The following is a 15,626-nucleotide window of genomic DNA, read 5'->3' on the forward strand; positions in this document are numbered from 1 at the left end:
TGGAATGGGTGTGCACAGACCCCATGGGCCCCTCCCCTTCCTCCTTCTGCTTTGGGAGAGAGCAAAATCCCTCCACGCCTGACCCTGGGGCTGCAAGCTGAGAATCGTGGCCCCAGCCTAAATCTGGGGGGCAGGGGACGATGAATGGCCAAACCTCTCTGAAGCTGCACAAAGGTGATGAGATCCACGAGCCAGGTAAGGTCCTTCAGCCCAGGACCCCGTGGGGGTGTGGGAATGCAGGAGGGGATGGAGCCCATCCCAACCCCCAGCCCGTGCAGGGATTCCCGAGCTCCTGCTGGGCAAAGCCATGGGAAACCCAGCTTCCCAACAGATCGTGGAGACACAGGAATGTTGTGGCGGGTGGGGGAATGGAGCTGGGGGAGGCCGGACCCCAGGTGATCCCAAACCCTCTTGGGGGAACACCAGGATCAGGTGTGGAAGAGCAACAGTTCCTGGAGGGAGCAGAAATCCCAAAGGGCAGCAGAAAGGTCGATTTTGTCTTCCAGTCCCCACGAGGAATCCAACCCATTTCTGGACCCAGGCATCCGCCCCCTCACTGGGCAGTGGGATGCTCCTGGCATTCCCACATCCCCACAGAGCAGATCACCCTCACCGGTGGGCGATGCCAGCCAAGCCCAGCTCCGGCAGCCCCAGCCCGGGGCTGGCAGGGATTTTGTCAGTGCCACTGCTTGTTTGGAGCCGCAAGACTTGGATTCGGTGCTTTTGGCACGACTCGGCTCCTGGCCCGTGTTCCTTGGCTCTGCATCCCTCTAGGTGCAAATCCAGCCAAGTGGGAGAAGGGAAACAAGGGATGAGGACAGAGCCTGGCATGCCCTGACACCAGTCCCTTTCTCTTCCCAAACAAAAATCACCCTTTTCCCCATCATCCTGGAGCATTTTTGTTTCCTTTCCTTTATTTTTGAAGCCAAGGAGACACGTGGAGCACCTGGGGACACGCGGCTGGGAGGGAGCCTGGGCAGAAAGGCCTGATGGAGGAGGGGACAGTGACAGCATCCCTGGCTCGGGAGTGGGATCAGCCACCAGGTGCACTTAAAGGAATTTTAATCAACAAAAGATGGGGCTGTCAATAAAAACAAGCGCGAGGCTCTGGGGCACCACACCAAGGGATGAGAGCAGGGTTTTTAATCTAGGAAAGTACCTGCTGGGAGGGGGTGGCTGGGAAAGGAGCTGCAGGGAGAACCGAGGGGCCAGGTCTGAGCTGCCAGAGGGGCTTTCCCCCCAAGCCAGGGCACCCTGTGGGTGCTGCTGCAGCGGGAGCTGGCTCTGTCCCAGCACGGATCTGCCTGGCAAACGCTGCTCCACGCACAGGTGCTGAGCCGAGCGTGGGGCTGGGGGCTGAATCCCCCTGATCCCACCCTGATCCCACCCTGATCCCACCCTGATCACACGGAGATTTGCAGCTGCTGAACTCGGCAGTGTTCCCTGACTGCCACGGCCCTGCACGTCCCCTCCCCAGGGCTGCTCCTGGCTCCCCAGTTCAGTGCTGGAGCAGAGGATTTCAGCGTGGAGGGGAAGGGCTGGGGGTGTTCAGTGTGCCCAGTGCCCACTCTTCTAATGAGATGCAGTCTAATAAATAACTCAAGCCCCAAACAGAGTCTCTTTATCATCAAGAAACGAGCAAGCCTTGCAGCTTAGCCACGCACAGATTTTACTGCTCTGGCTACTCAGAGCCAATGGCCTTAATCCCATCCTTGCTGGAGGGAGATCTTAGAACCCACAAACACGGACCTAAAACGTTTCTTTTTTCCCTCATCCCCGCTTTGCAGTATTGTAAGATGTGTTGAAATGCCAGATAAGCCAGGGAGAGGCTCAGGAGGGGTTCCTGGGGTGCTGGGAATGGCTGAGCCCTGGAATGGTTTTACTGGGAAACAGGCTTTGCCCACACTGAACAGGGCAGGGGGGAATTTTCCACTGCAGAACCCCATTTATCACCCACCCTGAATCGTCTGACTGTGAGCTGGGGATGGCATTTTCCCTGCTTCTCTAGATCCTGGTAGAAATAAAGGCTCAAAGCAGCATCCCCAGAACGCCGCCTGTTCCCCCCCAGCGGGAAGAAAAACAAATGTATAAATGCAGAGGTTCCCTAGAAAAATCAATCCCAGCTCTCCATCCAGCTGCTGGAACCTCCACAAAGCCACCTGGATGCGGGTTCACGTCCTTGCCGTGGGCTTTTGAGAGCCTTTTAATTAGGAGCCGGCACTAATGAAGGTAGGAGAATTTCCTGGATGGGATGTTGCAGGGCAATGCCTGATCCCGGCTCCGGGCACAGCTGGGGAGACCTGGGAAGCCTGGATTCACTCCCAGCTTGCCGCGAGGTCTTGAGCAAGCAGGCTCGTGCCTCAGTTTCCCCATCTGGGTGTTCCCTCCCGGGGAGTGCTGAGCTGCGGGGAGAATGTCTTTAAAAAAAAAAAAAAGAGAGAGAGAAATTAAGGAGGTGTTTGTGTATTCTGCAAAAAGCAGCTCTGGGAGTCAGCCGAGGACAGTCCCAGCTAATTGGGAGGGGAGAGCTGGACTTTATTTGCTTATTACGGCCCGGGAGGGCTGGGCTGGCACAGGGCTGTGGGCACGGCGAGGGGCTGGCAGTGCCCACGGCCCCAGTGCCCCTTCTGCTGGACCTCAGGGTCTTTTTCACGGAGAGGTGATCGGAGGGAGAAGGAAGAACACCGTGCCAGCAAGGTCACCCCTCCCTCAATTGTCCCCAGCCCCCTCGGTGGGGACAGCTGGCTCCTGCCCAGCCCATGTCAGTGCCACGCGTTGAGCTTGGCACGGCAGAGAACACAGCGCTCCTCCCAGCCAGCTGGGGGCCAGGGAAAACCTTGTTTTCCTGCTTTTACACTGGGAAAAGGGCATCTCGGAGAGGTGCAACACAGCCCCAAGGACCCGTCTGGTGCCTCCAGCTGCTCCTTCTCTATCCCTGGAGTGGGGATTTGCTCTCCCCCACCAAGCTGGTGCTCCTCGAGGGCTGAGACCCCACCGTTACTTCCCCCATCCCTTTTTTTTTTTTTTTTTTTTTTTTTTTTTTTTTTTTTTCCCAGCTGATTCATGGAATTTCTGCTCCGGCAGCACCGTGTTGCTTTAAGCTGTTTACTCGAGTTCAGGAGGCGACAGCTCACAGGGTATTTTTAGCTCTCCGGGTAGCGGAGCGGGATTAAAATGCAGTCAGTGTTACAGACGCTGGGGCTGAATCAGTATTCCTGCACAAGCGTCTCCGTGCCAGCGTTTTCCATTGAGTGTCTGAAAAACCCAAGTTTCCATGGAGACCCAGCTCCAGGGCAACCCGTTTTCCTTGCAAAAAATAATGACAATAAGATAAAATAAAATAAAATAAAATTTTAAAAAGGCAGCAGGTAGAGAGCGGGAGCAGGGGGTCGACCATGGGATGGCACCAGGAGGAGGGTGGTGGCTGTAAATCCCAATCCCTTCCCGCTGGGATGTTGGGGCGGAAGCAGAGGCGTGGGCGTGGGTGTGAAATGCTGGTAAAGGTGGTTGGGTGTGGGCTGTGCTGCTCGAGCCACCCCGTGCCCCTCTGGGGGGGTTTGGGGGCTGGGTGTGCTCCGTGCGGGGCGGGTTTGGTGCTTTGCTGTGGGGAAAAGGGGCAATGTGACACCAAGGTTGGGTTTGGAAGGGTGGGAACAGGAATTGTCACCCCATCTCCTGGAGCTAAATGAGTTAAATCAGAAGATTCTCTCACCCGTGCTGGATCTGTGTCCTCTTCTGCCTCGAGGCATCTCTGAAAGGGCTTCTCCAGGGGCAAGTTTGTCTCCAGTCCGATGTGCGGGAGCAGAAACGCCCTCGGAGGACGCGAGGCTGGAGGTGTTGGCTCAGGGTCACACCACAGGACTGCCTTGCCTTGGTTTGCTCGTTGGCCATCGCAGAGTCCTCAACCACCAGACTCTCCCATGGAGAAGAGACCGAAACGTTGGGGTCTCTGTTATTTTCTAGCTTGGAAAATTCCCCCCTGATTTTCCCCCCTCCTGCTGCATCTTCCTTGGAAATTTGGCGGAAAACTAAGAGAAAACTCTTCATCATTGCAGGGCTTTTCTCTGATTTCTCCTGCCTGTGCCCAGCACTGTGGTCAGGACTCAGCCCAGCTGGTGCAGCGACAGTGCTGGGTGGCAAAGCAGGGCAGCGGGAGAAAACCCAGTGCTCTCAGTGCGGCACGGGACAAGATTTGGCAAGTGGGACCCAGCAATGAGATGCTGGTTTGGTTCTCCCAATAACCACAGGATGGCTGGCCTGGGGACCCATCCAGTGGCACCCTTGGAGGCCCCCCTCGGTGGGGATGTGGACATGGGCCGGATGCTGAAGCCAGGAGTGTGATTTTCCTGAACAAGCCACATCCTCGAGCCCGCTGAGATGCGAGTTGGAGCCACGGCATTTCCTGCCCGTTGCTCGCCCCCTGCTCTGGTGGGGTTTTTCCATGTGGTGATCCAGCATGTGGAAACCTTGGAAACCCAACCTGCAGCCACTTCTAGCCACCCTGAGGGAGGCCGAAAAGCACAATGAGAGCAAGGACAAAGCAGAGCCAGCTCTCGGTCAGCCCCAGCACTGCCTCCCTGCACGGGAATGCTGCATCCGCAGGGCCAGCCCATGGGTGACGTGTAAATGGTGCAGCTGCTGGGCAGGGATGGACCATCTCTGTGGGGATGAGCTGCTTCTGGGAGCAGAAGGCTCCCCAGATCCCGACCTCCTGGTGAGATCTCTGTCCTAGAGCCAGATGTGAGGGCAGGTGGGATTCACGCAGAGGCAGAAGGCCGCGGACGGACGGGAGCCACCGAAGCCCCGGTGCAATCGGGCACTTCAAGGCCACGCTCTCCACAGCACCGTTCGTTATTTCGATTTTTCAAACCAGTCATGAGCAGCCAGGGTTGAACAAATTGCTCCATTTTCAAAGCGGAATTTGTGCTTCGCCATCCATTACCTGGGGAAAAAACCCTGAGCTCCCATCTGTGGAGAAGCTTCCTCGCTTTCTCGGGGGTGTTTTCATTAAAAGAGCGATGGGTGTTTAACACCCCGTGTCCTCCGAGCCAAATCCAACTCCCAAACTGGTACCAAACCAAATGATTTTTGCTGCAGCTCCTCTCAGCCTGATTGATTAATATTTCTGCCCAAGCAAAGAAAATGTCCTGTGAAAAGGCTCCTTTTGATCTAAAAACTGTTGTCATCGGCTTTTTTTTAATTGAGAACCCCTTCCACTGGCATTAATAGCTGCTCCCCCAGCCCTGCCCTGCGCTCAGCATGCCTGAAACAGTTCCTATCCAACAGATGATTTTCCAGCATTGGAAACAGCTGACACGATGGGATTTCATCTCCATTCACAGGGAATTTAGGCAGACTTGTTCCTATTCAGGCTGTGCTCAGAAAATGGGCTGTTTTCCTTGTTCTTGATAATAAAAGAGGAAAAAAGTCATTTTTCTGCCCAACTCCTTGCTTTTTGTAGTCTTGGAAACTGTGTCGCTCCCCGTGGAGTCAAGGGGGTGCTACCAGAGGCACTTTGGTGCTGCAGGGTCGTGGTTCAGATCTTGGATCGTGGATTTGGCCAAGGTTTGGCACAGGTGAGGAGAGGGCCACCCTGTGCTGCTGGGATGGACATTCCTCTGGGATGCAGGAGGTGAGCCGATCCCCTGGGAATGGTGTCACCAGGGCAGGAGTGTCCCAGGGAGTCCCCTTGTCCCTGGGCTGGGGAGCACGTGCCAGGGGCATTCTCTTGGCGCTGCCAGAAGCTCAGTGGTAACCAGGGGCTGATTTTGTGTGTCTGAGGCTGCATGGAACACGTGCAAATGAATTCCCTCTTATCCCTGCCCAGGCTGCTCCACTGTCAGCCTTTGGTTTTTTCCCAGCGTGAGCAAGTCCCCGGCTTTTCTTCCTGCTCCCAGAAAACGGTATTTGGGGAACAGCCTGCAGGAAAAACAACCAACCAACCAACCAACCCCCCAAACTAAACCACAGCACTCCAGATATCCACTGACTTTATTTCAGCAACCTGGCTGAATTCTCCGTGGGAGCCTGTGGCTCTTCCTGGAGAAAGGAGGATTTTTGCAGCTTTTCAAAGGTTGGTCTCAATGTCCTTGGAGGCGTTTTCCAACCTAAACGATTCTGTGATTCCCAGCAGTGATGGGAAGCAGGGATGGGCAGAGATATGTGATAAACCCGATGTGTTTAAGCCCTGGTGGGAAGCATTTTGCAGCAGAGCTTGGAGTCCCCCCTTGAGCATGGAGGGTGCAGGAGACTTGGCCAGGGGAAGAGGGGAGAAGCCCAAGGAGCAGCTTTCAGTATGGATCGTGGAATGGTTTGGGTTGGAGGTGACATTAAAGCCCATCCCATTCCACCCCCTGCCATGGGCAGAGACACTTTCCACTAGCCCACGTTGCTCCAAGCCCCATCCAACCTGCCTTCTGACACTTCCAGGGATGGATGGCTGCTTCCAGCTGGAAGAGATACCATCTCCTCCCAGACTGCCAGCAAGGGGAAGGTCAGCGGTGTCCGAGCAGCTCTGCCAGGCTGCGGCAGCTCCTCACAGGGTCAGCCCAGCATCGTCCCCTTTGAACGCGTTTCTGCTTTCCCTGCAAACCCCCCGGCCCCTCTCCAGGGGACCCCAACCCCCTGCAGCCCCTGCTCTGCATTTATAGCTGCCACTTGCAGCTCTTTTGTTGTTTTCTGCTGTTCATTTAAAAAAAGGCAGCTGACACCATCTCACTGTCCATGGAAGGGAACTATTTAGGGACACAACCAGTGGGTTTTGGAAAACTTAACCATAACGGGAGAGCTGCGGTTCCTTCCAGCCGTGCGCCCTCCCTGCTCCTTGCCAGCCAGCTCTGCTCAAGGGGACACTTTAAATGGGATGTTAACAACTCCAAAAAATACCACAAAGCAGTTTCAGAGCAGAATAATTGGGAGTCAGCTGCAGCTGGGGGCTCTTCGTGCTTCCCGAGTGTTGTCCCTCTCAGAGAAGGACGTCACATTCCCGTCACTGGTCTAAGAGTCCTTGGAGCCAGTCGGGGATGTTGAAAGCCAGCTGAGCTGAGGAGCTTGGCAGGGCTGGGATTTGTGGGGAGAAATGGCCTTTTAAGATGCTGGGGCTCTTAACTCATCTGGAGCAGCGCTTTGGAAGAGATTAAGGAGGAGGAGGGAAGGGGCAAGTTCTCCTCTCTGGTCTTGGCTGTGGCCGTGATGGGGGGGTTGTGTTGGCTCTGTGCAGCAGAATGAGAGCTCCTGTATCCCAGAAAATGATAGGGATAAATTGGGGATAGATGGTGAGGAACCCCCTTGATGTCCCCCATCCTCTGCTAAAACCCCTCAGGAGACACCGTGGGTTAGAAGTTCCTGGTTGTGGGGCTGCTGCTCCGCTCTCCCCCTACTGCCCCTTGGAAATTCCTTGCTTGGAATTCTTGGGCTTTTGCTTCTAAATTTAGCCCTTTTGGGGCAGGCTGGGTATGGAGGAGGGTAGACGATAGATAAGGAGGAGGAGAAGCCCTTCTTTCTCCCTCGGTCCATCGTCTAATCAAAGGGAGCCTGACTTTAAAGGCTCCTTGTTCAGCACGGAGCAGACAGGGAACATCCATCATTAAAAATGTTCAAGGGCTTTTGTTCCTCTTTGAAATTGCTGGCAATGACCAGGCTTGGAGCAACCTGGTCTAGTGCAAAGTGGCCCTGCCCACGGAGGTTGGAACAAGAGGGGCTTTAGGTCCCTTCTCACCCTAACCATTCCAGGATTCCATGACTCTAAACACAGCCTTGCTGCTCCTTCCCCTCCTCATCAGCCCGCAGGCACCACAACAAGGACCCAGCTCCAAGGAAAAGGAATTTAAATGCAGGAGATCCTTGGGCTGCTGGGATGTCCCCACCCCAAAATGCAGCATGCAGTAGGAATTGTCTTCTTTTCACGTTCAGCCCCTCTCCCCATTTCCCTCTGAAACTGCACAGATGTTACTGGAGCCAGAGAGGCCTTTGGGGATAAAACAGGGATGTTTTCCTCTCTCTCGTGGGTAAGAAAGCAGCTGCTGGGGTATGGCCGTTGTCCTAAAGCAGCTGTAACCAAAAAGCCAAGCCAGCGGGAGGGGGGTGATGTGCCCTGGGGTTCAGCTCTCAAATCTGCACCGCGCGTTTGGGTCGTGGTTTCTTTGGGTCAGGACCTGCTTTTGTCCCCTCTGCCGGACAGCTCCGGGGGCCGTATGGGGCCAGGACACTCTGCAGAAGACTCTGCTGCCGGCTGCGGGTTAGAGGTGCGGCCAGGGAGGCCGGGAGGGGCGGTGGGTGCCCGTGCCCAGGATGCTGCTCTCGGCAGATCGATGCTAATCCCGTTGTCTGTGCTGCAGAGCCGGAACCGCCCCGAGGGCCACGGGCAGGAGCGAGGGGTAAATCGGGGTGGCTCCCGAGGCACCCGAGTCCCTCATTGCTGCCAGCTGATCCTAAAAGAGGGGCAACAAGGGATCCTCAACTTCCACAGTGGGCAGGGAGCTGCTGTTGAGGGAAGGGCTGCTGTTTTTTGTGGTCGTGGTTTGTGCCCGTCCTCAAAACCTCACTAGGAGGGAGAAGAAAAGAGAATTTTCTTAGTGAGTCCCTTCCTTCATGAGCTCCGTCCTTTGTGAGCCCCAGCCTTTGCTCCTGGCTCCTCTCCTCACATTTCACTGCTGCTTTTCCCCCTCCACATTTTCAGCCTGCAGGACAAAATCATGCCTGGAGCTGCCGTCCACCCTTCCACCACAGCTGCCACCCTGTCCACATCCACACCCCGCTGCCGCTGCATTTCCATGGGATCACACTCTTCCCAAGACGTGGGAAGAAACATTTTCCAGGCTTCTCCCTCCAGATTTCCCCCGTGGAGGATGCAGGTGGATGGGTTTTGCCCGGCCTGATTGAAATTCGGCTCAGCACATCCTGGCTGGCGATCAGTCCTGCCCATCACCGCCCCGAGCCGCGGCAGAGCGGCTGCTCCGTGCTGATACGGCACCGAGCGGCTCCCGAGACCCCGGCCTTGGCACATCGGGCTGGGAACGAGCGAAATCTGCTGGGCTGGGGGAGCTAATTAGTCTAATGGGGGAGAAAATTGCTGCGAGGGGATGGGAATCATCCATCCACTTCTGTGCCCGAGGCAGGCTCGTGGACGCGGGTGGGAGAGGAGCAAATCGCCAGCCCCGGGTCCTGCCATCGATGCACTTTTTAGCCTCGGGCGCATCATTTAACTCCCAGACTCGGCTTTGATAGCCAAATCAAGGCTGCTTTGGCTTTTTCCTCGTATTCTGCTCATTTTTGTGGCTAGAAGGGCCCGTTGTGTTCAGTAACTTTGACTTCCTGCATTAGGCCATAAAATGCTGCGTGGTGCCGAGCCTTGTTATTAGCATTTATTACTGCGGAGGGAACGGGCTCGGCGAGCGCAGCTCCATGGGTGGGGAGCTTTTTAAAGCAATCACCTACGGCCATGCAACCTGTTATGAAAGCTCTGCATAACCAGGATGGATTTGTTCTGTGGGTAATGAGAGGAAAATCAACGCCTCTTGACAGAGAAGAGCCTGGTGTGTTTGTTCTGGAAATTAGGGGGGTCGGCACAGCTGTTGGAGGTGTTGCCCCCCATCTCAGGTTCTTTTCCTTGTGCAGGTGGGGATGGTGGTGGTTGGCAGCCCAAGGAGCTGTGTTGGCTCTGTGGTGCCTGCCTGGAGCAGGGCTGGCTCCCTGGCTCTCCTTGTGGGCACAGGGAGCCGTGTTGGGATAATTCCTGGGTAGGAAAACGCAGTGCTGAACGCTTGATCATACCTTTCCCTGATCATCCTCCACTTTCACACCGTGCCCTGGGGACGGTCTGGGCTCAGATCTGCCTCCTCCACCCCTGCTGACCAAGAGAACGCTGATTTTAGCACTGAAAGCTCCAGTCTGAGCAGGATCTCACTGTGTGAGAGGCTTGAAGGGCATAAAATGGGGCCTGCGTGGCCAAAGCCGGAGTGGGATTTGGTTCTGGGTGGAAGGAAAGAGCCAGGAGAAGCCCTGAGGCGGGGGAAGAGCTCAAGATGGGCACTGGAACAGGCGCCCAGGGGGCTGTGGAGTGTCCCTCTCTGGAGACATTCCAAACCCGCCTGGATGTGTTCCTGCACCCCGGCGACCCTGCCTTGGCAGGGGGGTTGGACTGGGAGATCTGCAGAGGGCCCTTCCAAACCTGACCGACCTTCCCACCCTTCTGTGATTCTGTGAGAGCTGGCAGTGTGATGGGCACAGGGTCAGGGGAGCACAGCTTGGAGGGCAGCTTCGGGAGGGATTAAGGGGCACAATGGTTGCTGGGATGTTCCTGAGGAGCAGAACAGGAGCAGGACGGATTTAGCACAGGAGCCACAGTCCCTTTGGTCTTTATCCTGCTGCTCCCTGTGCCCACCTCTGAGGCTTCTGCCCACCCTGGCCCCTCCCCATCACTGTCAGCTCTGCCCCTGCAGTCCCTGCACTGCTGGGTGACAGTGCCACCACCTCCAACCACACCTGTACCTGTCACCCATCAACACGACCCCCAAAGTGACGATCTCAAGGGCTTCTGTGGACCAAAACAGTGTGCAAAGGGCTTTGGGAGAGGCTGGAATTTTTGCTACACCTGGGTATTTTTTTCCTCCTTCCTGCACAGTGGAGCCTGGGGAGGAGAAAGGATGAAAGGACCTGAGGAGCTTTGGGGCTGAGTCCAGCCCTGCAGCAGCTCCTGCAGGACCTTACCTGCTGCTGGAGAAAGGCAGTGAAGAGAGAGGGAGAGGTGGAGGGACAGCCTGAACTCCTGGGGATGTTCAGACCGGCTTCTCTCCCCTCTGATTTGGTTTAAATTAAGCCATCTGGTCACATTAAATGGTGAATTACCTCAGCTGCTGCTGCTCTCCCTGTGGGAACAGTGGCCAGAGGGGAGGGGGAATGCTGGAGGGCTGCACCCCTGGCCCCCAGGAAAATGTGGATGCCATGGGGATGGGCGACATCTCCCCTTTGGTGTTCCAAGCAAACTGGAGCCGCTCCCCTGGGAAGATCACAGCCCTGCTGCACCGGCCTTGGAGGAGGGCTCAGAGCTGGTCTCAAATCCATCTAATCAAGCCAAGCGTGGTGTCCCCTCCTTGTCTGGTGTCCTTGGGAGTCCTTTTCCAGGCAGCAGCACCAGATCAAGCGATCAGAGCTCTCACGGCGATGCTGCGGCTCGGAGAAAGGGAGGGGGGCAGTTTAGCAGGACAGAGGGGCTGGAGCAGCCATGGGGAACGGCAGCCTGAGGCTGGAGCAGGACCTGGATTAGCCAAGGGTGGGATTTTGCTTCACTCCCGCCTGTTTCCCCTTCCTGGTTCTCCAGGGATGTCTTCAGGCTGCCCTGGGTGGGCACCCACGGTCGTGGGGGGGACCCTCTTCTCTTTGGGCAGCTCAGAGGCTGACCCAGACCCTGCTGGGGGTCTCAGCCAGGTCCCCCCAGTGTGGGCTGCCAGCCCCTGGTTGAGCTTCACTGCATGGCCTCTGCCCCTGCCACACTGGATGGTCACCTGTGCCAGTGTCATGGAATCCTGGAATGGTTTGGGTTGGAAAGGACCTTAAAGCCCATCCAGTCCCACCCCTGACACGGGCAGGGACACCTCCCACTGTCCCAGGCTGCTCCAAGCCCCATCCAGCCTGGCCTTGGACATTGCCAGGGATCCAGGGGCAGCCACAGCTTCTCTGGGCAACCTGAGCCAGGGCCTCCCCACCCTCACAGGGAAGGATTCCTTCCCAATATCCATGTATTCCTGTCCCCTGACACTTTGAACCCATTCCCCCTTGTCCTGTCCCTCCCTTTCCTGATGAGGGGTCCCTGTCCAGCTTCCCTGTAGCCCCTTCCGATCCTGGAAGGTGCTGCAAGGTCTCCACACAACCTTCTCTTCTCCAGGCTGAACGTTCCCAGCTCTCTCAGCCACACTCCCAGCTGCCACCTCTCCAGCAGTGCAGCACCCGGTGCTGTGCCAGCACCCCAAACCCAGCCCTGCACAGCCGGGGAGGACACGGGTGCTCGGTGCTCACTGCCAGCTCCTCGCTGAGACCCCGCTCATCATCACTGCCACGAGCTGTGAGGTCTTTGCTCAGGCCTGTGCCAGGGACATGCCGGCTGGGTGGACACAGGTCACTGTAAACCACCCTGTGCCACCAGTACCCTTTCAGGACCCTTCGTGGGAACAGCAGCACTGAGAGGGAAGGGCTGGGAGGCCAGGGGGAGGGGTGGGAGCCCATTAGTGCTGGGGGAAAGAACTGGGGTGGAAGAAGTGGCTGAGAAGAAAAAGCGACAGGCGGTAGAGGGGGCATTTGGGGCTCCAAAGTGCCTCTGGGTGCTGGTAAAACTTCCCTGTGAGCCCAGGGGAGGGATGGATGCTGGTCCTCAAGGGACAACCTGCCCACTGCAGTGTCCCAGCGGTGTCTGTGTCCCCAGCTCTCCCAGGGCCCTTGGAGAGCTCCTCTGTCCAGCTGTGCAATGGTCACTGTGACTCTGAGCACGCCGGCCCCACTGACGTGCAAAGGACAACCACTGCACTGGGTTAAAAGTGAGTAGAATCACAGAATGTCCTGAGTGGGAAGGGACCGCCAGGACCATCCAGACCAACCCCTGGCCCTGCACAGACTTCCCAAAATCCCACCCTGGGCATCCCTGGCAGCGCTGTCCAAATGCTCCTGGAGCTCTGGCAGCCCTGGGGCAGTGCCCATTCCCTGGGGAGCCTGGGCAGTGCCCAGCACCCTCTGGGGGAAGAACCTTTCCCTGCTCTCCAGCCTGACCCTGCCCTGGCACAGCTCCAGCCCTTCCCTGGGTCCTGTCCCTGTCACAGAGAGCAGAGCTCGGAGCTGCCCCTCTGCTGCCCCTTGGGAGGATGTTGAACAACCCAGTGAGGTTTCCCCTCAATCTCTCCTTCTCCAGGCTGAACAGACCAAGTCCCCTCAGCCCCTCCTCATTAGACCCCTGCAGATCCTTCCCCATCCTCGTGGCCTCCATCGGATGCCCTCCAGTGGCTTCACATCTTTTTTTTTCTGTGGAGCCCAAAAGTGCCCCAGGACTGGAGGTGAGGCTGCCCCAGAGCAGAGCAGAGCAGGACAATGCCCTCCCTGGCCTGGCCAGTGATGCTGTAAATAGTGACCGAGGCCTCTTCCCTGCTTTCCTCCTTCGGCCCCTCGGCCACTCTGTCTCTCACACTCCTCTCACACCCGCGCTGCTCTGAGCACAGCAGGAGCTGTCACTTGGCTCTGCTCCGGGCCACGTGCCCAGCCCTGGCTCGCAGCAGCTCTGGGTGTCCTGGACCTCCCCCAAGAGCATCTGAAAGCAATCCACCTTCCCAGAGCTCTTGGCAGCCGGGCTGGCTGATCCCAGGGCTCAGCGGGGCTGTCCCAGTGACCATCCTGGCAGTGGGAGGAAGGGGTTAGATCCAGACTGCAGGATGGGGCACTCGACATTCACCTGATAAAATGTTTCCTGAAGCTGTAGGGTCTCCTCTCCATGTCCTGGGTGTCTCCTGGGGTCAGGTTCCCCCTCTGAGGGGCATTTCAGGGCATCTCACCCCATCTGTACCTCCGTTTGTCAGCCTGTAGCTCACGGTTGCTGCTGAGCTCCTGACAGACCAGGATCCTGGATCCATCCCAGATTCATCCCGTGCTGAAATACGGATACAGGAGTCGATGGAGAATCTCCAGGGCTGAACATGCAACAGGACTTTCAAAGGACCCAGCTGAGAAGTTTTACAGTGAGCCACAGTTTCCCATCCTCAGTTCTTCCCTCCCATCTCCCAGCCAGGATTTGGGGAGATATTTTCCAACAAGCAGCCAAATCCTCACAGCAGCTCCAGCCTGCATCTGACTGAGGTGTGAGAAACTCCCTCAGTGCCAAATCCTGAGCATGCAGGCAGAGCCCGGGGGGGAAGGGGCTGCACCAGCTCACCCAGTTTGGTTTGCTGGGAACGCTCTGAGTGTGTCAGTGGTGGTTACCATTATTAGAATCTGATTGTTGGCAGCCCCTACTATGGGGTCATTTTGCACCAAAAAAGATCAGCCAGGTCTCTTAAAGCATTTTGGAGAGATTTGGAGAAAAATAGAAGCTCTGGGTGTCCTCAGGCCTTGGCATTTGCTCCTGTCCCTGTGCTGCTCCACCTGCCTGTGGGACAGTTTGGAGGAGCTTTAATGGAAATCCAGGCTGGACTCTGGTGCATAAACTCACCAGTGAAGCCCCAGGGCTGCTCATCCAGCACGGTGCAGATGCAGGTTAAAATCCTGCCCTGGGCTGGGGGAGCTCCCTGGGAGGCAGGGCCTCATCAGGGCCTCATTCCCTCCCTAGGATCCCCATTTTCTGGTTTATGATGGGCTCTTGTCTTAATTTTCTGTGGGATCCTGTTGAGTCAACACTTCATGAGGCTCGGAGATGCCTGAGCAGCCAAAAAAAAAGGCTAAAGGTGGGTTGCAGGTAAGGAAATTTGGGAGGGAAGGTAGAGATGGAAAGCCATGGAGAAGAAGCCAGGAGCAGAGGAGCATTCCCCCTTTCCTGCTGGAAGCCGGCAGGCGATCCTGCTTCTTCCCACTCAACCCATCCGGAGGAGCCAGAGCAACCCCCCACGGACACCTGAGAAATGCCCAAAGCAAACGGGTCAGCATGAGGGGGAGGCTGCTGTGGCAGGACGAAACTCAGGGCTGGGAATTCATCACCTGTGAAAAGAACGGATGGGAAGGGCGAGGGGCAGAGCTGGAAGGGCAAATCCCGCCCGCGGGGAAGATGAACGAGCCAATGGCTCGAGACGAATGACAGCTTCTCAAGGACATCAGCGGGGGCAGGAGACCGGGGTGGGGATGAAAGGGTTAAACCAATGAACTGGTTTCTCCTCAGCACCAGCCTGGGGTGTTGCAGCGGTTTGTATTCTTCCCCGGCAGCGTTTCGGTGCGCTAACCCGTGTGTGCACACACACACCGCCCTTCCCCCGAGGGCTGCCTTGGAAAATAACCTCTTCCATCTGCGGGCCCTTATTAGCTCCAGGGACGGGTGATTTTCCACAGGTGTCAGATGAGAAAATTGAGATGTAAAGCAGAGAAACAGCTTGGCCCAAGGTGGAAAATAAATTGGGTTTGGGGCTCTGGCTGGACCCACCATTTTCTCACGGCAAGCTGGGATGTGCCTTTGCCTTTGAGCAGGGGCTGGTCCCACGGATCAGGACTGGGAGTAGATCTCATCCTGGCCATGTAGGTTCAACCTAATTTAAGATTACCGAGGTTCTGAAAGCCCCGTTTGGTGCCTGGGTGAGGCTGCAGAGGGGAATATTCCACCCTGGGTGCTCCTGACTGCTGATAAGCAGCACCCTGAAGCCGGAGGGGGGCCGGACCCTGCTGCGCTCTGCCCTGGGCCAGCCCTGTTGCTATTCTTGCTCAGACCTGTCTGCTCTTTTTTGGGCTGTTTTTTGTCCTCAGCCAGTCAGGCACCCCATCTCCCAGACAGGAGAGATGAAAATGAGCTCTCGTCCTCTCTGGAGGAGAAGATCAGGGAGAGACACGGAGAAAAAGTGAGGGAAATTAAGCAGAAATAGCTTCAGGGGTCATTTAAAAATATCCCCACGACTGCCTTAAATATATATTTAGCAAGAATTCATAGTCCATGGCTGAAGGAGCTCCAGGCACCG

The 15,626-nt window shown here is 56.6% G+C and overlaps 2 long non-coding RNA genes across 2 annotated transcripts; one reads left to right on the plus strand and one right to left on the minus strand.

Moving 5' to 3' along the window:
• Window positions 1–1,645: 1,645 nt before the first annotated feature.
• On the minus strand, window positions 1,646–3,800 carry LOC125338139. Its single transcript, XR_007208203.1, has 2 exons — window positions 3,713–3,800; window positions 1,646–2,417 (listed from the first exon to the last, which is right to left on the minus strand). It is a non-coding gene; the product is annotated as an uncharacterized LOC125338139 (long non-coding RNA).
• On the plus strand, window positions 2,148–5,432 carry LOC125338138. The gene is made up of 2 exons (XR_007208202.1): window positions 2,148–2,229; window positions 3,057–5,432. It is a non-coding gene; the product is annotated as an uncharacterized LOC125338138 (long non-coding RNA).
• Window positions 5,433–15,626: the final 10,194 nt, after the last annotated feature.

This window comes from Corvus hawaiiensis, chromosome 24, assembly GCF_020740725.1.
Source record: "Corvus hawaiiensis isolate bCorHaw1 chromosome 24, bCorHaw1.pri.cur, whole genome shotgun sequence".
In the NCBI taxonomy this organism is placed as follows: Eukaryota; Metazoa; Chordata; class Aves; order Passeriformes; family Corvidae; genus Corvus; species Corvus hawaiiensis.